The following is a 25,813-nucleotide window of genomic DNA, read 5'->3' as shown; positions in this document are numbered from 1 at the left end:
GTCTTCTCTGGTCATCGACTACAGATTAATACTTCGAAATTGCCTGCTAAACTTTTTTTTGATGTACCGAAAAAGCGCTTAAAATACATTTTTTCTGGTACACGTACAATCCAATTCAACTTGGAAATATTCACTCAAAATACATTTTTTTCACGTTGTCAAGCCAATTATACCAATAAATTATGGCTTTATGAAAATTTGGTGTCAAACTTACGAAGCATGTTTTTATTATTTATTTCATATTAAAATGTTGATACTTACGTTCTCGGCAAAGGAAATCTGCCGCTCCGTCGGCGAAACCAAAACAGTTTGTTTTGGTTCCGCATGCTTTCAGTCAATTCGCAATTGAAGCAATAGCGGTGATGATTGATGATGACAGCTGATGATGGTAAACACGGTACAAATGTTTACAATCACACTGTGAAGCCAAACAACTTAATTTAGGTTCGTGGTAACTCATCAGTGTTGCCAGATATTCTAAGTGGTTAGCTCAGAATATCACACGAAAATGAGAAATCTAATAAGTGAGGATATTACTTCAGTGAATAATGTAAATAGCTATCGCTTATGTTATAAGTAGTTATTTAAGGACTTGACGAACAAAACGAATAAAGATTAACTCTATTCCACCACTAAAACCTGCGTTTTTCAACATAAAAATTGTTCAAATAACAAAGGATCAGGGCTACCAGATCGGCTAACATCAGCTTAGCTAAGGGCTACAAATTTTTGATCATTTGAAGACCTCAACGCCGAAGGGGTATACCTAAGTGCAAATAGTCAATTTTGAGTTAATAATGCCAAACTTCATTTTGCGATTTTTCATATTTTCAGAATTTTATTTACATACTTTTACGTTTGAAATAAAAGTACAAAGTTTGGGAAAATATATGTAAAATGACAAAACATGACAACTTAAAAGTGCATTTTCTTAAAATTATCTTTTATGCACATATAAGACTTTTTTTCCAAGGTCTTTTATATTTGAATTGTTCGGAAAATTTTTGTTTCAGAATTATGATTTCTCAAATTCACAACGGTATTAAGGTCACATCTTCAATAAGTTCATTCCGTCATTCTAATGAGCCTTCAAGAATTATTTGCGTCATCCCATTATAGATCTACGGCCATATTTTTAGCACTCATTATCCTCTAATAATAGTCGAAACCCTCTGGCTGCAAGAACAAAGATGGTTGTTCAGTACTGTGATCTGAAATAAGAAAAAAAATTTCAAAGAAAGACGCGAAACCATTCCACGGTGAAAATTTTACTCCGCCAAGTGGCTCCTGGCCTGGTCCAAATGATGCTGACTAGTAGCAAAGAATTTTATAGCTTGAACACGTCCGTTCAATTACTAACTAAAGGGAGAAAATGTGACAACGGGCCTATCGACAAGCCAGCATCACCAAAATTTTTCGGCACAATTCAGTTTCTCGGAAAAGTAAATGTTTCGTCTCCCAATTGGTTTTTCCGGCCGTTTTGGCACCGATTCCACAAAGGCCGGCTCCAGCAGATAAATCATCTGCCGTTACCCACCTACGACGTTTTTCTATCTGGGGAAAAAAATCTGTACTCTAGATCCTCCTAAACATTTTTGCCCTCCCATCAACCTTGATAAAGCTTTTGGCACGATTAGCTATCGCAATTTCTCGTTTCTTGCTAGTTTTCTATCGGAGGAAGTGGAGCTTATTTTTGGGACAAATACCAACCAACGAACGGCTCTTTCTTGGCGGCATCGGTTGGTGGATCGAACTCGAAGCGTGTTATCGTGATTGGAACATGGCTTCAGGGGGTCCAAGAGTAAATTGATGTAGGTGTATGGGTAGCGGAGTATAGTGTGGGTGGAAAGCACAATACCGTGCAGGAAAACTTCCTGGCGCCGGAAACTGGAACAAATTGAACGTAAAGCAGCAGCATTAGTTGTACTGTGCTATTGTCATTTAGGTGGAATTGATTCGATTGTTGTGGGCTGTGTTATGTTGACTGAATGGTACGGAGAATGTCATCGGGATAAAATTTATTTACAGATCTGAAGAGTTTATCGAATGGTAGTGCATCTTAGTTCCAAGAAGTTGAGGTAGCTCACAAGCCCATTTCTTCCCGTTGGCATTATCTAAAAAAAATTCAGATTCCTAATCTGGTTCAAATATTTGTTGGTATCATTATAATTCGATCATTTAATACATAAATGTCAACACTTCAAACTACCGAAGTTCAAGCTCGATTGAGTACAAACTATTTCGGTATTAATATAAGCTTACCAACTAAGGCCTTTTTGTTGAGTAGGCAAGTAGTCAACAACTCATTTTTACTGATAGACTCTACCACTTTTGTTTCAAGATTCTCGTTTGAGTTTCAAATACGCAACAGTCCTTTTCCAACAAAGCACTTGAAATATTACAGTCTGTTATTTTACGGATCTCAAATCATGAATAGAATCAGCTGTTTTTTTTTGTTTTCCAGGAAGAATCCCAATTTTCGTTTGTATAGTTTAGACTTTTAGTTCATAGTGACCAGAAATATTACAACATTCGAGGGATGAAGAAAAAAGACAGATCTCTCAAGTTATCTGTTGATGCTGTGAAGTCTCCCTTTCATCCTTAAATATTCAGCTACATTTCAATAGACTGTTCTTTTAGGTACTCCCAGAAAAAAAGGTTGAAATGATTACCTCTCTCCACCATAACAAATAGAACTGTCTGGAAAGTTTGACATTGATCAGCATCGGCAATAGGGTGCATTGTATAACTTTTGAATGCCCTCACAGTTCTAATATTTATTGTATGGGGAAAGTTCGTCCACACTCAGTTGAATTATGTACTTATTAGCTTGATAAAGGTTGCTTGCAAAAGAAGTATTTTCAATCAACGAACAAAACAACCCAATGTTCGAAAAAAGGTACGCCCACATTTCCTCAGCTGGATGTGTACATTTTATGAAAACATTGAGATGAAAATCAACGACGCTGACGAGCAAACCAAACTGCTGCAGAATTAAACACCCGTATGTAGGTGTTGCGGAAAATCGACATATGTAGAACCGTAACTTGCCTTTGTTCGTTTCACCTTACATTATGAATAGTATCAGATGTAAATTTGAAACTTTACACCCAGTTAGACAACGATGAACGTCATCAAAAGGTAAGCAGATTAATTAATAATTCAGTCGGTACGCCCGCCTCGTGAGGCCAGCCAACAGCAACAGGTAAGCTCAGGAAGTCGTCAATGATTTACATTCGAAATTACTTATGCTAAAAGCAACAATATCAAAAATTCATCACTGTATGGGGAGATAGGGTTTTGTCACGATACAATTTGTTCTCTGGGGTTTCAATGGAACAAACAACGAAACTTACCGAAGAATAAAAATCTCAGAACATGGAAAAACACAAAAAAAACAACGACTAATGAATCAACAGGTGCTCCGCCACCGACTTTTGTTTCTTACCTGTTGCTGGTGTGAAGGAACACGAAGGCTTGAATAATTAATTTCATCGTTGTAAAATGAAATTCTGTAGAAACATTCTTGTTGAGCGTTGTATCTCGCTAACTGGGTGAAAATTTGCTTCAATTTGTACCAAATTGTTTTGTCGTTTATCAGTAACACGGCAGCTTTAACAAAGCAAATTTCAAAGCGATAAGATACATCCGTTTTCTTTGTCAAAATTTACAAAATTGTTGAGGAAATTAAAAAAGGCCAATGTAACGTTCCAGAACAAAATCAAGTTCAAGGAACATTTCTGTTTTATTTTGTAAAATCCACATCCAGTCATGCCCAAGGCAAGTAGTTTGAAAATCATGCTCAACAAAAAAACGTTTATTTTAAACAGGGTAATCAGCAGATTGAAACCATGACCAAACATCAACACATTTAACGAAGAAAGTTTGATTAGATTGAACTTATAAGACTTTCTTGACTCTTTTGACTCTCTTGACTCTCTTGACTCTCTCGACTCTCTCGACTCTCTCGACTCCCTTGACTCTCTTGACTCTCTTGACTCTCTTGACTCTCTTGACTCTCTTGACTCTCTTGACTCTCTTGACTCTCTTGACTCTCTCGACACTCTCGACTCTCTTGACTCTCTTGACTCTCTTGACTCTCTTGACTCTCTTGACTCTCTTGACTCTCTTCACTCTCTTCACTCTCTTCACTCTCTTCACTCTCTTCACTCTCTTCACTCTCTTCACTCTCTTCACTGATTCTCGATTCTCGATTCTTGATTCTTCTTGATTCTTGATTCTTGATTCTTGATTCTTGATTCTTGATTCTTGATTCTTGATTCTTGATTCTTGATTCTTGATTCTTGATTCTCGATTCTTGATTCTTGATTCTTGATTCTTGATTCTTGATTCTTGATTCTTGATTCTTGATTCTTGATTCTTGATTCTTGATTCTTGATTCTTGATTCTTGATTCTTGATTCTTGATTCTTGATTCTTGATTCTTGATTCTTGATTCTTGATTCTTGATTCTTGATTCTTGATTCTTGATTCTTGATTCTTGATTCTTGATTCTTGATTCTTGATTCTTGATTCTTGATTCTTGATTCTTGATTCTTGATTCTTGATTCTTGATTCTTGATTCTTGATTCTTGATTCTTGATTCTTGATTCTTGATTCTTGATTCTTGATTCTTGATTCTTGATTCTTGATTCTTGATTCTTGATTCTTGATTCTTGATTCTTGATTCTTGATTCTTGATTCTTGATTCTTGATTCTTGATTCTTGATTCTTGATTCTTGATTCTTGATTCTTGATTCTTGATTCTTGATTCTTGATTCTTGATTCTTGATTCTTGATTCTTGATTCTTGATTCTTGATTCTTGATTCTTGATTCTTGATTCTTGATTCTTGATTCTTGATTCTTGATTCTTGATTCTTGATTCTTGATTCTTGATTCTTGATTCTTGATTCTTGATTCTTGATTCTTGATTCTTGATTCTTGATTCTTGATTCTTGATTCTTGATTCTTGATTCTTGATTCTTGATTCTTGATTCTTGATTCTTGATTCTTGATTCTTGATTCTTGATTCTTGATTCTTGATTCTTGATTCTTGATTCTTGATTCTTGATTCTTGATTCTTGATTCTTGATTCTTGATTCTTGATTCTTGATTCTTGATTCTTGATTCTTGATTCTTGATTCTTGATTCTTGATTCTTGATTCTTGATTCTTGATTCTTGATTCTTGATTCTTGATTCTTGATTCTTGATTCTTGATTCTTGATTCTTGATTCTTGATTCTTGATTCTTGATTCTTGATTCTTGATTCTTGATTCTTGATTCTTGATTCTTGATTCTTGATTCTTGATTCTTGATTCTTGATTCTTGATTCTTGATTCTTGATTCTTGATTCTTGATTCTTGATTCTTGATTCTTGATTCTTGATTCTTGATTCTTGATTCTTGATTCTTGATTCTTGATTCTTGATTCTTGATTCTTGATTCTTGATTCTTGATTCTTGATTCTTGATTCTTGATTCTTGATTCTTGATTCTTGATTCTTGATTCTTGATTCTTGATTCTTGATTCTTGATTCTTGATTCTTGATTCTTGATTCTTGATTCTTGATTCTTGATTCTTGATTCTTGATTCTTGATTCTTGATTCTTGATTCTTGATTCTTGATTCTTGATTCTTTATGAATGGAACAACTGTTTAGGTTGATTTTTAAGGTTTTGAACGGCTCTCTGTCTCGGATTTTTCAAGTAAAAACCATTGTTTTTTATTCCGACGTTTCGATCCATATTGGATCTTCCTCAAGGGCGAGCTGCTGTAGTATCACACCATGATTTGTTTCTTTATGAATGGAACTTTTTTTTCACTTTTTCAATTTTCATCTTCTGATTTATTTTCTAATTGAAATTATTTCATAACGATATATAACTATCATTTGATTTAAATTTAAAAATAATCCTGTACAGTGTTATAAGTTGAAAATTTGTCAAAAAAAAATGTTTCCAAAACGCACCCTTTTGATAGTAAATATTACTATATATTGAGTATGATTTTTACCAGTATGAGAATGATACCAGTATCCAAAGTATGAATTGTAAAAGAAAAAAATATTGGGAGGTCCAAAAAAGAGATAGTGTTTCTCAAAAGGAAAATTTCAGTTCTCTCATGCTATTCTGCAAATTCAAAATGTTTTCTTGAAAATCTGTAAAAATCAGTAATGCATTTTTTAAACCAAAACTTTTTGATTCGAAGCTTTCAGATCCTTAATATAATTTTTCAGCAAAGTTCAAAAGTTTTCCTTTTAAAGTACACCAGAGAAAAAGTTGAAGCTGAAATTGTCTTTTTGAACTGGGATTGGATTGTTGGATAAAACCTGGAAGCGACCCTCACACTTTTACTCTAGACATTTCCCGGCAGCAGAAATGAAACACCAAGCAGCTCAGTATGTATCCCGTTGCCAACAAAGAGCAACTGATCTGTGTTTGAAGTTGAGTCCGTTCTTGTTTTTTTTTTTTTTTTTTCATTCATTCGTTCGTTTGTTCAATCAATTGTTTCCCGCTCGAGCCATTTCTTTCTCCGTTCGTGTGTCGTCGAAAGCCACTTTCCAGCTTCGTAGGAGGACATACAGACCGATGTGTGCTGTTGCTGTCATCATTCAGAAAGAGAGGACAATTTCTGCACATCATGCACACAATTCACCAATGCGATACTTAGTAGTGTAGAATTGTTGCCTGAATGCATTCATGTGCTTGATGACGATGACAACCGATGTATGACCAAACCACTCACCCGGTCTGGGCTTCAGATTGTTTATTGCCATGGATCCCAGTGGCAGAAGGATTTTCGCTACCTTTTTTTGCTACTTTTCTTGCTGGGGTTGATCCAAGAGTTTACTAGAAATAATTTCTTCGTCATATAAAATAAATAAAAAAAAACTTTTTAATAATTTTGGATAATAAAACGTATTAGATTTTTGATACAATGTGTTAAATCCTACACTTGTGATGCCCGATTTACAAAAAAATCTTGACAAAATCTCAATCATTCGATTTTCTTGAAGGTTACCCGAATTTAATAATTTCAGTTTGAATGACGATAAAAATTTACCGTTAAATTAAACGAAATCCCTAATCCCTAACATCTTTTTGGCCAACACTTCTCGACGAGAGACAGAGAAACAAAAATAGCGACACAGAATTTCCACTGCACCCAAGAATGATTGCTTGCACTTCCACCAAGTAGGTTCCAATGCACCAGTTTGCATTATGCAAGTGGCTTTCAGCAAATCTTCGATAGCTACGGGTAACTAACTCGGTTCGTGTGCCGAATGGAAGCAATGAAATCCTTGAATCGTGCCGAGCAAAGCTTGGATACCTTTCTCGTTCCTAGAATTGGTTGGTCCAGCCGGAAACGATTCCAGGTGCTCTGCTATAGAGTCTTTCGGAGAAAGTTAGTGGCACCTTGCACTTTGCAGTGATCCCATCCATCCGACGAAGTGTATCGTGGTTTGCCAATGTACACCCAAACTTGAGAAGGATTGTAAAAAATGACACGTGAATTAAGGAGTTATTATGGAAAAAACACGTCTACTAAAAAATAATTAGGTTTTCATTTACTGAATTAAGGAGCAGCAATATAAAAAACTTTTGACAAAATATTTAAATAATTTAAAACTATTCGAAAAACGCATCAACCACTAAAAATGTTTTTAAATCAATGACAAAGTATAATGAAAAACATAAAGCAGAACAGAAAAAAGATTTTAAAAAATAAAAAAATACCTATAAAATATAAATTCTAAAAATAAATAGTACAAATTATATCAATTTTTATTTTCAATTTATTTATTTTCAATAATTCAAATTTAAAACTCATAAAATACAAAAATTTTACTTTACAATATTTGTAATGAAGTTTAGAAGTTAGTTATATAAAACAAAACAAAAACTTTAAAAGGTAATGTTTAGAAAAATATCAATTATAAATATCAAAACAACATAACGAAAAAAAAATAAAATTTATAAAAAATCAAATAAAAATTTCTATCAGACACCAAATAAAAATAATGAAACAGATAAAAACAAATAAAAATACAGAAACACTAAAAAATAGTTAAATTCAAAAAAAAAAATATTTAAAACCTCAAATAGAAAAAAAATTAAGCTTAAAATGAAATAAAATTTTGATATTAATTTGTACGGCCTTATCGATGAATGTTCTGTTCTCGTAGTGAGAACATTTCAAGATTTGAAAATTATAGATAGATAGAAAAAAATTAGAAGAAAATTACAGGTGTTTTTTTTCATAATCTTTAGATGTCCCTACTAAAAAGGACATCACTTTTTACCGATAAGGCCGATAAATTAAATTAAAAAGTAAATTTATAAAAACAAAATAAATAGTAAAAAAATTTAAAAAAATATATGCAGACCCCGTTTATTTTTGGCAACATCCGACTTTGGAACATGTGCCCAAATCGAACGGTTTTTAGAAACAACATTACCTTTTAGTTTTCGTTATAATAGGACCAACTTATTTTAGACAAATACCATAAATACGTTTTTATGTTCTGAAATGGTGATAAAATGCAACAATGAAAACAAATTTTTTAAAAATTTATAAAGTACTCAAAAATGACAAAAAGATGAAAAATTCAAAAAGTTGAAAAACAAATTCAAACAAAAGACTGAAAATGACAAAAAACATCTAAAAAATTATGAAGAATGACAAAAACAGCAAATATGACAAATTAAAACAAACCTTATAAACAAATTAAGAAAAGTGCAAAATGCATCAAAAACATGATGAAAAAAATAAAAAAATGATTACAAATGATCGCAAATTTACTAAAAACAACGTTTTTGATAATAATAATAGTTTTTTTTTTAAATAATTGAAAAAAAAAGTTATGAAAAAGAACCGTTCGATTTGGGCAACATTCGATTTTGGCAACACAAAATGTACGAGCGTGAAACGATATTTGAATATGATTTATAGTTAGTCCATAAAAACTTGGAATAGAAAAATAAAAATCAAGCTAAGCTTAGCTAAGCTAAAAATTGGAATGAAAAGAAAATTAAAAAACTTAAGACTATAATTAAAATTAAAAATAAGAAAATCAAAAAATAAATTAAAAAATTTAAAAAAATCCAAAAAATAAAAAAAAACAAAATATAAAAAATAAAAGAAACCAAAAAATAAAAAATGAAAAAAATCTAAAAAAAAACCAAAAACAATTTAAAAAAAAATCCAAACAATTTTTTTTTAATCCAAAAAAAAAAAATAAAAAAAATCAAAAAAAAATTAAAAAATAAAAAAAAACCAAAAACAATAAAAAAAACAAAAAATAGTTTAAATTTCCAAAAAATTCCAAAAAAAAGATCAAAAAAAAAAAATAAAAAAAAAACCAAAAAAGTAAAAAAAAATCCAAAAAAAAATCCAAAATAAATTAAAAAATAATCAAAAAAAAACCCTAAAAGATCAAAAAATAATATTAAAAAATTTAAAAAATCAAAAAAAAAATTAAAAAAAAAAAAATTAAAAAAATCAAAAAAAACCAAAAATTTAAAAATTAAAAAATCAAAAAAAAAATTAAAAAATCAAAAAAAAATAAAAAAATCCAAAAAAAAAATTAATTTTTTTTAAAAAAATCCAAAAAAATAAAAAAAAAACGACAAAAAATCAAAAAAAAACCCAAATTTATAATAATCCATAAGAAAATTTAAAAAAAAAATTAAAAAAAAACAAACAAAATTTTATAAAATAAATTATTAAAAACAGAACATTCTTAATGCTTCAAGTATGTCAAACTTGAAAAAAGTTCAGTATTCGCCAAGAAATATAAACTCGAAAATCCTTTTAAAAAAAACTTCAAAGACAATAATTTAAATTAAAATAAACAAAACAAATAATAACTGATAACAAACATTTAATTTAAGAGAACAATGAGAAAAAAAACACAAATAAACCAAAATATTTTAAAAAAAAATTTTAAAAACATAGACGACCAATAAATAACAAATTAGTTTTTAAAATTTTCTCTCAAATAAGATAAAAAAAAACAAAAACTGACTTCAACAAAAGTCGCAAAACCAAAATTTAAAAAACTTGAAAAAAATGAAGAAAAAATTGGACACATTTGAATAAAATGGTTTTAAAACTATGAGTTTACCACTTAAGACAACGCTTGTTATTTTGCTTCGAGATAACAGTTTTTCAGGGCTATTTTTCATTGGAAAAACCGAAAATTTATATGAGCTAGATCAGTAAAAATAACCATATAAATTATTTAAAAAAAATGCCATTTTAAGGATCCTTCTACTGCAAAAATCATCGCACCATTTTCAAATCCCAAAAATCCAAACTCAACCCCTTAAAAAACCAACCCGTTCAGTTTTGAGTGTTTCTTTTCTACATTGCAATAAAAACGGAACATTACTCCTGGAAGTGGTATGTGGTCTAAGAATGCAACGCAACGGCAGAAGAAAGTTTGAGCCTTGCAATATTTATGGGGCCACTTTTATTTGGGCCGCCGAGAATGGAAGACACCAAGCAGCAGAGAAAGAAAAAAAACTATCACGGATATCAAAGAAGTTTCCGCGGTGGCACCTGACTTATGAGTTATATTTTTCTGGGCACACGAATGAATCATAAATCACTTCTGAGGAGGGTTATAATTAAAAGGATATAATTCAGCTAAACAGGATAAGTTGTGAATTAAAAAATGTCAAATTTTCTTTTTTTTTGTTTGATGAGACACATAAAATGGCAATGTCTTTTATTTCAATTTTTTTCGGAGTCACTAACTACGTAAAAGTAATTCTGTAAAAAGGAATAACAACAAAAAATCCTTTAGACAAGGAACATGCCGACACATAAGAAGCTTAGTAGCTTAGAATTTGGCGTAAAATTGCTTGATGGGCTTTCGCTGTCTAGCGAATTAGTGGGAATGCTGTATGTAAAAAAAATGTAGAAACACCATCGATTTTTGAATCAGGACACGAAAAGTTGGATTCAAATAAACACAATAATCTAGAAAAAAAATTGGAAATCTGTAAACAAAGAAAAATCAACTCCCACTGATCTGGAATTCACAGACACGGAATAAACTAGCTATTTATTTAACGTATGCAAATTTATTTTTCACTTCCTAAAAACCAGATTCACATCATCCGGTTCTACCCTTCCACAAGGATAAACGGAAGCTAGCGGGGTTTCCGAAAAATTTTAGCACCAACCTATCGCGGGGCGTCGTCGTCTGCCGTTGTTCCTTGTGCTATTTGCTCGGAAATCTGGTGCGTAACCAGCATACGCACCCAACTTCACTCGGTGCCTGTTTGAATTATTTATGGTTGAAAAGTTGTTGTATTTGTCAAAATCGTTGAGTATGGAACAGAACTTCGAATGAAAGCTCAACACGAGCAAGCAGGCAAGCAAGTATCACAGCTGCGAAGTTTCATCACGCGCTCGGCCATGTCAGCTGCGAAATTGCGAAGAAAAGCCTTTCCGCTTCCATTTGGCGAATTGAGCGCCAGAAAGTTGTTAATCTTTTTGTCGTTGGTGTTGAAATTCGGTGCCGTTTTTTGAGGGTACAACTTTGGCAATGTTAATTGCAACGCCATTTGAATCTGTGAACGTTGAAACATCTTACTCTCAAGCCTAAACTCTACACTTTAAACTCTCACTCGACTGTAATTTTCAGATCTTAACTCTTAGCTCTTAACTTTCGATACGCATCTCTCGACTTTCAACTCCACTTTTCCGGGATGAATGCACCATCAAGGTATGAAATCCCAGTGAAAGAAGAAAACAACTATCACCTTTCAATTCTCAAATTCAAACATTGAACTCTCAACTCTGAATTCTGAAATCCCAACGCTCTCAACTCTCATTTCTCAACTCTCTGCATTCAACACTCAAATCTTAAATCTCAACACTTGGCTTTCTTAGTTCCTAGTTCATAGTTCCTAGTTCTTAGTTCTTAGTTATTAGTTATTAGTTCTTAGTTCCTAGTTCCTAGTTCCTAGTTCCTAGTTCCTAGTTCCTAGTTCCTAGTTCCTAGTTCCTAGTTCCTAGTTCCTAGTTCCTAGCTCCTAGTTCCTAGTTCCTAGTTCCTAGTTCCTAGTTCCTAGTTCCTAGTTCCTAGTTCCTAGTTCCTAGTTCCTAGTTCCTAGTTCCTTGTTCCTAGTTCCTAGTTCCTAGTTCCTAGTTCCTAGTTCCTAGTTCCTAGTTCCTAGTTCCTAGTTCCTAGTTCCTAGTTCCTAGTTCTTAGTTCTAAGTTCTTAATTCTTAGTTCTTTGTTCTTAGTTCTTAGTTCTTAGTTCTTATTTCTTAGTTCTTAGTTCTTAGTTCTTAATTCTTAGTTCTTAGTTTTTAGTTCTTAGTTCTTAGTTCTTAGTTCTTAGTTCTTAGTTCTTAGTTCTTAGTTCTTAGTTCTTAGTTCTTAGTTCTTAGTTCTTAGTTCTTAGTTCTTAGTTCTTAGTTCTTAGTTCTTAGTTCTTAGTTCTTAGTTCTTAGTTCTTAATTCTTAGTTCTTAGTTCTTAGTTCTTAGTTCTTAGTTCTTAGTTTTTAGTTTTTAGTTCTTAGTTCTTAGTTATTAGTTCTTAGTTCTTAGTTCTTAGTTCTTAGTTCTTAGTTCTTAGTTCTTAGTTCTTAGTTCTTAGTTCTTAGTTCTTAGTTCTTAGTTCTTAGTTCTTAGTTCTTAGTTCTTAGTTCTTAGTTCTTAGTTCTTAGTTCTTAGTTCTTAGTTCTTAGTTCTTAGTTCTTAGTTCTTAGTTCTTAGTTCTTAGTTCTTAGTTCTTAGTTCTTAGTTCTTAGTTCTTAGTTCTTAGTTCTTAGTTCTTAGTTCTTAGTTCTTAGTTCTTAGTTCTTAGTTCTTAGTTCTTAGTTCTTAGTTCTTAGTTCTTAGTTCTTAGTTCTTAGTTCTTAGTTCTTAGTTCTTAGTTCTTAGTTCTTAGTTCTTAGTTCTTAGTTCTTAGTTCTTAGTTCTTAGTTCTTAGTTCTTAGTTCTTAGTTCTTAGTTCTTAGTTCTTAGTTCTTAGTTCTTAGTTCTTAGTTCTTAGTTCTTAGTTCTTAGTTCTTAGTTCTTAGTTCTTAGTTCTTAGTTCTTAGTTCTTAGTTCTTAGTTCTTAGTTCTTAGTTCTTAGTTCTTAGTTCTTAGTTCTTAGTTCTTAGTTCTTAGTTCTTAGTTCTTAGTTCTTAGTTCTTAGTTCTTAGTTCTTAGTTCTTAGTTCTTAGTTCTTAGTTCTTAGTTCTTAGTTCTTAGTTCTTAGTTCTTAGTTCTTAGTTCTTAGTTCTTAGTTCTTAGTTCTTAGTTCTTAGTTCTTAGTTCTTAGTTCTTAGTTCTTAGTTCTTAGTTCTTAGTTCTTAGTTCTTAGTTCTTAGTTCTTAGTTCTTAGTTCTTAGTTCTTAGTTCTTAGTTCTTAGTCCTTAGTTCTTAGTTCTTAGTTCTTAGTTCTTAGTTCTTAGTTCTTAGTTCTTAGTTCTTAGTTCTTAGTTCTTAGTTCTTAGTTCTTAGTTCTTAGTTCTTAGTTCTTAGTTCTTAGTTCTTAGTTCTTAGTTCTTAGTTCTTAGTTCTTAGTTCTTAGTTCTTAGTTCTTAGTTCTTAGTTCTTAGTTCTTAGTTCTTAGTTCTTAGTTCTTAGTTCTTAGTTCTTAGTTCTTAGTTCTTAGTTGTTAGTTCTAAGTTCTTAGTTCTTAGTTCTTAGTTCTTAGTTCTTAGTTCTTAGTTCTTAGTTCTTAGTTCTTAGTTCTTAGTTCTTAGTTCTTAGTTCTTAGTTCTTAGTTCTTAGTTCTTCGTTCTTAGTTCTTAGTTCTTAGTTTCGAACCTCAAATTTCAAAACTCAAATTTAAAATTTTGAAATTTATCCTAATTAACAATGTTGCAATTAAAACGCACTTCAACAGTTCAAATTCAAGTGGCTGCTGCCAACAGATTTAACATCCGATTAAAAGTGTGGTGTTTGGCTTGCTTGCCATCATTCAACCGAACTGTTCGGTATTTTATCTGGAAACGAAAATTCCCTCGGTTTGCAGACATCTTGACAAACGACGCGACGCTCAGATGTTTGGTTGTTTAGTGATAAACAATCCAATTGCCGATAAGCACTTGCAATGGATTCGAGCCTGCGACATGAGTTTGTTTTGAGTGTTCGAGAAACATTGGGCGTGACAATATACATATTTGTAAAATTATCTAATTCAATTCTAAATTGAATTGTCAATTCTTTCTTAAAATTTTATTGAGCTTAGAACTTCCTTGAATTGATTGCGAAAAAATACAAATGCAATGTTCAGAACCGACAATCATATGACAATAAAAATGTTCGAATCAAAGTTAGTCTTTCTCTGCGCCCAATTTCACAATAAAAATGTCCATCTACCAGAAGTTTCTTTTTCTCGCAAAGCTTTACGGCAAATACCGAATTTGAAGGAGAGCAATTTTGTTTTTTATATAACGGTGAGCTACTTTTGGGAAAACTTTTGGTTCTTGTTTCAAGATGGTACCTACTGGAGGGAGCTGATGTTTTTACCTTGTTAAAAGAAAATGCAAACGAGTGGGAAAATAATTCTGCTGATAAGTCAAAAAGAGATTTTAATCTACACGCAGCGAAAAGATTTTTTATTTCAAAGGAAAGTGCCGCAAAAACAAAGGATTTTTTCCTTTGTTTTTGGGATAAATAAAAATTCCTCTGGTTCAAACGCATTTTCCTTTGTTTCAAATAATTTTTCTTTTGAAAAATCTTTGATTCAAAATCCTAATGCTTTGATTCAAAAACCATTTTCATTTGAATCAAAGTTATTTTCTTTTACTTCAAAGTAACTTAGATATAGATTTTAAAGCATTTATTCATTGAACCATTTTCCATTTATTCCAATTGGAAGAAATATTTCCTGTTGATACGAAGTTCCTATTATGAGTTTTAAATAATAAATATAAACTATTTTGAATCTTAAATTCTTTTTTATTCACCAATTCGTTAACAAAGTTTCGCATTCTCTTTGGGTCGGCTTCTGGTTGGTCCGACTGGTGATTGTCGCTGAAGATCGGGCCAAAGATAATCAGGCCGCTGGATTTGGGGCGAAATCAGTCCTAAAACAATTCAAACGTTTATTAGAAAATTTCACTTTTTGATTTACGGATTAACTCATCATTTTCCATCCTAAATCCTCCTAAGTAACTAACTCCGATTCACTGGTTAAGGTTTTTAACACGATTGACCAAACTAATCGATTTTTCGGTTTTAAAGTTTTCTTGCTCAATACGAAAAACCTTCTAAGTTTGAAGCATTTATTTAAAGAAATTATTCCTTTGCATTGAAAACATTTTTCTTTGGTTGAAATAAAATTTACTTTGTTTCTAAAGAAATGTGCAATTGAACAACTTTCTTTTGAATCAAAGAATTTGTTTAAAATCAAAGTCCAAAATTATTCGATTCAAAAAATTAATTCTTACTTTCAAACATTATTCATTTGAATTCAAACAATTATTCATTAATTCGAAGAAAACAGGATTTTGATTCCAAAAAATGAATGTTTTGAATTCAAGTCAGTTTAGTTTTGTTTCAAAATCCAAGTTTTCTCTGCGTGTACCAAAAGATATGACACTAAACTATAGAAAAAATGCGATCAAACATAAAACAGTCGACAACTCTCAACTTTAAATTCACTTTTCTTAACCCTCAACTCTTTCTCAATTTTGAATTCTTCAATTCTTCAATTCTTTAATTGTTCTTCACTTTTTTCAGCACTAAACTTTCAAATTTCAATTTTGAACTCTCAACTCTGTATTATCAACTCTCAACTCTCTTTCCCCTTCATTCTACTCTATATTTTAAACTCTGTTCTCTCAACTTTTTAACTCTTTTTGTCTTCTCTCTAGTCACTAATCTCTACTTTTTACTCATTACAATTTACTCTCTACTCTCTACTTTCTTCTCTCTATTAAATACCCTCTATCCTCTAATTTCTACTCTCTAATTTCTACTCTCTAATCTCTGCTCTCCACTCTTTTCTCTTTATAACTCTCTACTCTTTGCTCTCTGATCTCTACTCTGCACTTTCTACTCTTTACTCTTTACAATCCACTCTCTAATCTTTACTTTCTTCTCTCTATTATTTACTCTCTCTCCTCTACTTTTTATTCTCTGCTCTCTAATCTTTATTCTCTACTCTCTGCTCTCTACTCTCTAATCTCTCTACTCTCTACTCTCTACTATCTAGTCTCTACTATCTACTCTCTACTTTCTACTCTCTACTCTCTACTCTCTACTCTCTACTCTCTACTCTCACTCTCACTCTCTACTCTCTACTCTCTACTCTCACTCTCTACTCTCACTCAATACTCTCACTCCCTACTCTCTACTCTCTACTCTCTACTTTCTACTTTCTACTCTCTACTCTCTACTCTCTACTCTCTACTTTCTACTTTCTACTCTCTACTCTCTACTCTCTACTCTCTACTCTCTACTCTCTACTCTCTACTCTCTACTCTCTACTCTCTACTCTCTACTCTCTACTCTCTACTCTCTACTCTCTACTCTCTACTCTCTACTCTCTACTCTCTACTCTCTACTCTCTACTCTCTACTCTCTACTCTCTACTCTCTACTCTCTACTCTCTACTCTCTACTCTCTACTCTCTACTCTCTACTCTCTACTCTCTACTCTCTACTCTCTACTATCTACTTTCTTCTCTTTATTATTTACCCTCTATCCTCTACTTTTTACTCTCTATTCTCTGCTCTCTTCTCTTTTCTCTTTTTTACTCTCTACTCTCTACTCACGACACGCGATGCACGGCTAACGACTAACGCCTAATGATTCACGAAACTCAAATGTCGAATCCTGACTCTTTTTTTAAGGATTTTTAACGTCTATCAGTCTTAGATTTTTAAGTAAAAACGACTGTTTTTTACTCCAACGTTTCAATCCTTATTGGATCTTCATCAGGGGCAAAAAAATGTCGTTTTCTTGTTCGGTCGAACTGCTGTCATTGGATTTTGTTGACGAATTTTCCTAGAATATTTCGTTCTACGAAAATTCGTGAACAAAATCCAATGACAGCAGTTCAAGATAAAACGAATCAAACCTAACAAAAAAAAGACACTTTATCGCCCCTGATGAAGATCCAATAAGGATCGAAACGTTGGAGTAAAAAACAGTCGTTTTTACTTAAAAATCCGAGACTGATAGCCGTTAAAAATCCTTAAAAAAAAAATCAATCAAAACAGTCGTTTCATTCATAAAGAATCCTGACCCTTAAATTACGTTCCTTATTTCTCATTATTTCTCAAATTCTATCAACTTTAAACTCGCCATTTTACACTTTGAACTTCGGATACACTCTGAACTATGTTCAGCGTTTTTTGACTGTGACAAATTTAAATTTAATTTTAATCCTAGCCTTCCACCCCAACATATAAGTAACGGCATTGTTCCACAATTACAGCAAAGATTTATTGCGTCACTGCCCCTAAGTGTAGCAATTCAACTTAAGGAACGGAAACGTCCTTTTGGAACCCAAGCAATGAGAATGAAAATAGTCCAACAATGGATCAATTCATTCAGCACTTTGCATTATTCAACCGCGCTGGCACTATCCGGGGGTCGCCTTTGTCCTGGTTTTATTTATATTTTTGTTTCATTCAATGCCCTCCTTCCTCAGCTGTCTGTCAGGACGACGACGACGACGACCGACGCGGGAAATTTCAATTTTCCATTTCAACTTTTCGCGTCTTTCCCACGCGCAAAAAAGCAAGTTGGCGAAATAATGGAGAATTCCTGCAACCCACAGTCAGTAGCAGAAGCAGCACGAAATTTCCACACTTTTCAGCGGTTTGAGTTGAACTCAAAACGACAAAATAAAAAAAAATCACACTGAAGCCTTATTTGAAAATGCAAAAAACGAATCGAATCAACTAACGAACTGGGTCATTGGATAACACAAAAATCGGGAACCCCATTCTAGAAATTTGAATTGACGTGTGCCATTTAGCTTGTCTAACGTTTTTGTTTATCCGGTTCCTTCTGGTTGTTGTTGTTCTTTTTTTTTGGTTCTGTATGCAAAACGAATGATAGACAATCAAATAGGATTCTGTTTGTCGAATTTTGTAAAAGCTATTGCCATTGTTTTGATATGAAACTGATAAAGCTTTTTTTTCTGAGCCGTAAAGAGAAGTTAGAATCAATATAGATTGTTCCGCAAACATGAGTTTGTACAGATTGTGATTCCTATGCATATAAATAATTGAAAACAGTTCACTTTTTTGGGCTATTTTGAAAAATTCAAGTATCGGAAACCTTTCTTTCGATTATGAATTATGAAGTTATGATTGTGCAATGAATCAAGGAACTTAGGCTAGAACAAATTTTGAATCCTTTTTTGGCAATTGGAGTTGAGACATCACGAGGAGTGGATGATAAAAACTAATTTAAATGTTCAGAAGGAATATTGATTAACGAGCAATCTGGATTCAGAAAACAGCATTCAACGGAGTCTGAAGTGAACTTGATACTCAGAAATTGGAAGATCAATATTGAAAACGATAGTTACACAGTTGCTGTGTTTCTGGATTTCAAGAGAGCTTTTGAAACGATTGATCGGTTTAAGTTGGTAAACGCATCAACGGAACGGTATTAAACTGGTTTAAAGACTACTTGAATAATAGAAAGCAAAGAACAAAATATGGAACATCGTATTCCCGATATAGAGAAAATAATCTAGGTGTCCTCCAAGGAAGTGTTCTGGGTCCCTTGTTATTCATATTGTACATCAACGACATGAAAAACTGTCTTCGTTATGGTCGTCTCAAACTGTTTGCAGATGACTCAGTCTCCTAAGTGGTAATGACTTAGAACTAGTTATCCAAGAAGCAAATGCTGATTTGAAAAATATTTCTGAGTTTTTAAAACATAAAACATTGTGTCTGAATCTTTAAAAAACGAACTGGATGGTTATTGATAATCGAAAAATAAGACTCTGCCCAGAATTGCTGATTGATGGATGTGCCATCGAAAAAGTGCGCCAGGGAATACAAGTTGATGAGAAGCTGAATTTCATAGCACGTATTGACTATACAATCAAGAAAATCGCCAAAAAATATGGTATACTGTGCCGAATTAGGCTGATGTCATGCTGAAGCTACAAGCAACGCAACGCGTTCACACGACAAACCAGCTCTCATTTGATCTCCATGGAAAAAGCGCAGACCTGTCATACTGAGCGCTTTGTAAAGCGCGACAAATCCATGGGAGATCAAATGAGAGCTGGTTTGTCGTGTGAACGCGTTGCGTTGCTTGTAGCTTCAGTATGACATCAGCCTAAGCCAACTGTTATTAGATCGAATCCCGGTCGCGGAATACATAGTACACTTTCTATGTTGTTGGTTTTAGTATTTGTAAGATGCTAGCCATCATATCCTCAAAAATTGTACGCTTAGAGTTATAGGGATTTTTTTACATATTAACTGAATGGTTTGCACCGGTGGTCTTCAGATTTTGCCCAAAATTGAAAATTTTGTTCATTTTTACTTTTAAGTCGTAAAAAGCCGCTCTATAAGTATATAAATTTGGTCGATCATTTTTTATTTTCGATGCAAAAGAGTAGATTTATTGTCATTATTTCTTTCAAAACTCTTAAAGGAGTTATTGACCCACTTTGGTATCTTCGAATGAAAGTTACATCATAAATTGGTCTATACAATGGTTTTTTTGCAGAATATTCGATGATGCAGATGGTACTTTTAGATACCATTCAAAGCTTATTTACAATTTTCCGTGTTGAAGGTCATTAGTTAAAAATTTTGAAATAATTTTATTCGAACACTTGGTACAAGTTCAATGCGTTTTGATGTGCTATTCCATGATTTCCGTTGAAAAATGGTCATATCTTATTTGCAAAAAAAAAACGAATCTAACACATGTGTTTCTAAGTCGAAAAATGAACCAAATTTTCAGTTTTGGGAAAGATCTAAAGACTTCCGGCGCAAGTTCAGATAATAAAAAAAAATCCCCTTAAGTTAAAAGGAATCTCTCGAGGGAAAAAAAATCAAATTTCATTGAGATCTTGTGTGTGTTTTCGTTTTCAGATCACTACGTCGTTTCTTCTTTGATGATATTTTTTGGTTTTTCTAATCCACGCTCCCCAGTAATCATCTTTTTCACAACAGAAGCTTATATTCAAAGAAATGGTAGGGCTGGTGCCTAACTGCAAGGACAAAAACATTCAAAGAATATTTTAAAAAAAAAATGAATTTCCAGTGAAATCTGAATACCAGATACTTCTAGGATCAGCTTTAAAGTACTATTCTTCCGTTTCACATTATTTTCCACTATCGTTGGGGATTCCGGACACTCTATACTTGTCCCATTTGACTTTAACTCCATGAAAAGTTTGTCAAAGAATGTTTTGTTGAAATGTGTCCCCGTTTTAAGCAGATTTAACCAGTTGTCTTTCTTTTTTCGCAACAATCATCTAGCATGACTTCCACAGAAGCAAATTGTACTTTCATGTGCTTCTTGGCAATGAATCAAGGAACTTAGGCCGGAATCCTGCTGTCACTTGGAGGCGAGACATCACTAGTTCAAATTTTCAATAAATTTGAACAATTGGATCAAAAGCTTGTATGCAGCATACAATCATCATTGTTCAAATTCAAGAAATGGAGTTATTTAAGATGCAAACTTCAAAAAATCTCGAAGACAAAATATGATAGAATTCCCATCTTCTACAGTATGATTTTCGGTGTTCCAACTGTTTGAATTTCGATTAATTCCAATTAAAATCATGACCCTAAAATGCATAGTGTAGTTTTATAACATTTTATAACAACACTGGTTCAAATCAAATCATAATGATTTTCGGATATACGTAAATATTTTTGACTCCCATATTCTCAAAAGTATTCTACAGAATAAAGGAAAATGATCCATGGTATTTTAATTACGATATTATAATATATGTATAAGTGAGATATCGGAAAAAATGCGAAATTTATCAAAAAAAAAATTTTTTTTTGACAAAATAAGAATCTGATATCTGTCCCGGCCTTGTTGATCAGAAAAATTTTCAGAATTTTGTTCCGATTCAACTTCGCGTCCATATTCATCCCATTTTACATTAAGTGAAATTTAAAATCTGAAATATGAATCTGAAATATCAAAATTTATATTGAAAATTTGTATCTTAAATCGGAACATCTTAAATCTAAGTCTGAAAAAAAAACAATAACATAGATATATCCGAAATTCAAATCTTATACTTGAAACTGGATTCAGTTTAAAATTTGAATCTCAAATCTAAATATGCAATATAAATCTGAAATCTGAAACCTGATTCTCGATTAAAAATTTGAAATTTAAAATCTAAAATCTTAAATGAGGAACATGAAATTTGAAATTGAAATTTCAATCTGAACCCCAAATCCCAATTTCTCGAATTGGAACATTTATCAAAATTTTCAGAATAGAAATTAAAGCGGTCTTTCGACCTCACAATCTAATCTACATTCTGTAGCATTCATTAAAAACTTAAGTAATGAATCTACAATCATACAAACAATTTTCCTTCCTGCTCTAAATTATTAAAGTTTGGATATCCAACCATTTTTTTTCTTTTTATTTTTCTTCAAGGAACTCAAAAATTGGAGTAGAAAATAGCTGGGTTTTAGAACAAAAAGACAAATTCGGTGGATTGCTGTTTGTAATAATTTAACTTGGTGGAATTCGTTTCTCGAACTACTCGATGGATGATGCAGGGATCACAAGTTGATACCATGTATACCGAAATGTCAAAGGGTTTTGACGTGATTAACATTAATCTCTCCTGAAAGTTCTATGTAAAAATTGAGCTACCAGTACTTGCCTGCAGTTGATTGGTTCATACCAAGCAGAAAGAAAACAGTTCGTGAAGCTTATGAATACGAGATCCAACGTATTCTCGGTTAACAGTGGTGTACCACAAGGGAGTCACTTGGGACCCCTTCTTTTTATCGGTGTTATGAAGGAGTTTTCCGGAGTGTTGCGTGACGTATATGTTTTGATATACGCAGATGATCTGAAAATGTTCCTTCCAGTTCGAAACCCCAAGGATTTCTTGACTCTGCAAAACGCAGTATTAAAATTTTCTGAGTGCTGCAGCGTGTTTGGATTGAAAATTAATGCCTCCATATGTAGCTGGATAACCTTTTCTCGGAAGATGAGTAACATCTTGCATAAATATCGTTTCGAAAACAGCAGTATCATTGCTAGATAATCGTCGGTGAAGGACCTAGACGTTGAGTTGGATGCGGAACTCAGTTTTTCAAAACATATCGAACAAGCCGTTGTCAAAGCAAACTCCTTGTACGGTATGGTAAGTAGGATTTATCACGAGCTGGACATTCCTTACACCATAGTTTCGATTTATGTTGGTATTATCCGAACTGCCATCGAATACGCCAGTATAGTGTGGCAGCCATACTACAATGTACATAAAAACAGAATAAATAGAACGAGTCCAAAAAAGATTTCTGAGATACGTTCTAAAGAACCTTGGTTGGCATGACGAAATGCCGAGATATCGAGCCTTATGTATGCCGGTAGGATTGGATTCCCTGGAAAGTCGTAGGAAATCAAACGGCGTGTTGTTTTCTAAGATCTAACCAGAAGAAAATATTTTTCACCGTATTTGTTGTCAACAACTGGATGAAACACTACTTCAATTTCAACAAATTGATAATTGATGCTTAAATTAAGCCTGGCATGGGAAAAATAATACGCTTAATTATGCCATCATGTTGGCATTGATAGCTCATTTCAGCTATTGTTTACTATCGATTCGGGTATCGAAGTCTGCTCGGGTAAAGTTAGTTTTATTATAAAAAAAACACACAGAAACTAGCATAAACAAGTCACCACTTCTGTTCATTTAGAATATTGATTTTACAACATATTCTAGATGTGAAATACAGATTTTAAAGTTGCTTTCTTAACGTTTTGAGCCGTTTTCTGTGAATCCTTAATATTTTTCATACGACGCACACAGGAGTATTTTACCCCAAATCCTGGCCAAAACCTCGAAATTAAAATTGAAAAAAATCAATTTTTTTAAAGGTTTTTCGGTTTTTAGATAGTTGTTGCATATGTGTATTGTCGATTTTGAACCATCGATGTAGTGAGTTCGTAATGGCATAACTCGTAACATTGATCAGGGTGGCCACTCAAAATCAATTTTTGATTTCCCGCATTTTTCCCGTCTTTTTCCCGCATGGTCTCACGAAATTCCCGATTTTGTAAAACAGTAAACCAAGCAAAATTCCGATTTTTTTTTTAAATATTTATTTCTTTCATTGGTAAATGATCTTTCAATGAATTTTTTTCGGATATTTTTACTAATTAAACTACAAATCATTAGATTGATACGCAGGGTTTTTTTTATTTTTAAAACTTCGTCACTCGAGTCGAAAATGTTGAACAAATATGATTGTTCATAAAAGAAAAGGGTAACGTACACCGGGGTAAGTGTGGACGTGGGGTAACTGGGGACGATGGATGTTAAAAAAATACTTTGCTCTATTTTTTCAAACTTTGAATGCAGAATGTTAAATTTTATTGTAATCTATACTAAAACTGTAAAAGAAATACGAAACTTGTTGTTAATTTTCTATTTTTAACTACGATGTCGAGTTGATCTGCGTCTTTTCTATGGCAAATTTCTCGTAAACTAGCTGGCTCTTGACGAAAAACTCTAAATTGAAACAATCCTTACATTTGAAACAACCAGTTAGGGAAAAAACAGCGGTTTAAAATGAAGAAAAAAGAGTTTATTAACAAAAATCTAAAATTTTGCCTCCTTCATCCAATACAAATTAGCTATATTTAGCATTCGGATCATGAAAAGTTCTGTAAAGTACTTGTTTGTTCTGGAATAAGTATATATTTTCGATAAATCGTGTGTTGCAACATAAATTACTCATAATGAAAGTTGAAAGATACCTTACTAATAGTACCATGTATTGGTTTCTCAGATATTTTAAAGTACTTTAATTTTTTCGTTCGTCAAGCTTGCCTCTCTCTGAGCGTCAGATAACACCTTCAATTTTGTCGCCTCCAGTTCCTTTTCCTTATTTTCTGCCCCTCGCTTCCGTTTTTCAATAGTTTCTTTCAGATTCTTCTCTATTTTTTGCTTTTAAGGACTCGACATACCTCAAGTGAGAATTGCGAGCATACTGCATTGTCGATTTCGTTACAATTATTCCCGTTGTTCAATGAAGCAAGTGAAACTAGTCGAAACCGATCCAACTCGGCAGAAGATCCGTTGCGACCTGGTAGAATTCATCGAAGTCTATTGGAAAGAGACTGGTGATCAACTGTCAATCCATTTCTACTTGTTTTGACCTATTTTGACCAACTTAATTCAACAGACTTTCACTAAGCCAAAATTCCCGACTTTTCGAACGAATTCCCGGCTTTTTCCCGCTATTTTCCCGTTGGATTTCAATTCCCGTCTTTTTCTCGCATTTCCCGCTTTTCCCGAATGGGTGGCCACCCTGCATTGATGTATCAAAATTATAAATTTTGTTTTCCAAATTTTGGCATAATCACGTACAATCACAGGCTGCGTAATACGCAGTATAATGAGACTATCAACAAAATTTCTTCTACAAATCTTCAGTTTTAATATGACCAATGAGTTGTGACTGAAATTGCGATTATTTCTTGATAAACACATGTCGTAGAGAAGCTAAACAAAATAGTGCAATATTTTCGAAAAAACTTGTATAAGTTTTTCACAAATTAGTGATTAAGTTTATCTTCCGGGCTCCGCCGGGAAAAATTTCCCGTATCACACGATTGCTTCTAACTTCCTTAAACATGTCCAAAAGAAAAATCTTGCGCATACTTGCGAACTCGAGCTATTTTCAATTTTGAAATTTAAAAATTTAAGCGTATTTTGACCCTAATTTTGTTCCAGATAGCGAGCATGCCATGCATTTACTTTGTGTTATACATACTTTTTTTTATTGGGTTTGATTTGTTTGTTTAAAAAAATATATTTTTCATAATTTCTGATAGTTGATCGGCTGGTTTGCTTCGAATTTGCTTAAAAACAAACTTTTTATAAGGGTGCAGCGAATGACCCGAAAAGACCAAAATTATGAAATTTGAAATTTTGGTTAAAAATGGGTTGTGTATACTTAAAAACAACGAAAATTAGACTTTTAATCATTTTAAAGAGAAAAACGGGTTTTGGCCAACTTTTTCCATAGAGTACTCCTATGTGCGACGTATTGAAAGCGTAAAATATCTTCTTGCATTCAAGGAAATTCAATTCAACCAGTAAAATGAAAAGTTCCATTATAACGTTTCATCGTTTAAAGAAGTTCAATTTTGTCCCTGACTTGTTCAAGTTATTCAAAAACTTAATTTATCGGCCTTGTCGGTGAAATGTGATGTCCATTAGACCGCTGCAAGCTTTGTATGAAAATTTCAAATTCTTACATTTTTACACCTCCCATAACTTTTCTTGATGGTTTTTGCTGCCAGAAATAGCAATAAAAATTTAGGAAGCGATCCATTCAGTCCTGAATTGGCGCAACAAGTTTTAATTTTGTATGGAAATTTGTATGAGAAAACAAAATTTTTCATTCTAAAATCGCCAGAGATGTACTGAAAGTTCCAAAAAATTCAACTTTTAATGAAAAATATTCCTTGATTTTTGCTGTACAATTCATGTGAACAAAGCACAAACCTAACTTAAACCCCGATGTTTTATAAACAAAAAGTTAAATTATTTTTTTTAATTTTTACGTTTTTCTTCTTTTTTGAAAGCTGTGTAACCGTAGGGTGGAAATAAAAAATCTCAAAAAACTGCTTTGCATT

General features: G+C 32.7%; 1 protein-coding gene across 5 annotated transcripts in view; it reads right to left on the bottom strand.

The window, feature by feature from the left end:
• LOC129751486 (phosphatase and actin regulator 4) overlaps positions 1 to 25,813 on the bottom strand; it is a 611,903-nt gene that overhangs the window by 525,194 nt on the left and 60,896 nt on the right. The gene's annotated exons all lie outside the window — the stretch shown is intronic.

Source organism: Uranotaenia lowii, chromosome 3 (genome assembly GCF_029784155.1).
Source record: "Uranotaenia lowii strain MFRU-FL chromosome 3, ASM2978415v1, whole genome shotgun sequence".
Lineage (NCBI taxonomy): Eukaryota > Metazoa > Arthropoda > Insecta > Diptera > Culicidae > Uranotaenia > Uranotaenia lowii.
The sequence above is the reverse complement of the archived record's forward strand: the minus strand, read 5'-3'. Positions and strand labels throughout refer to the sequence as shown.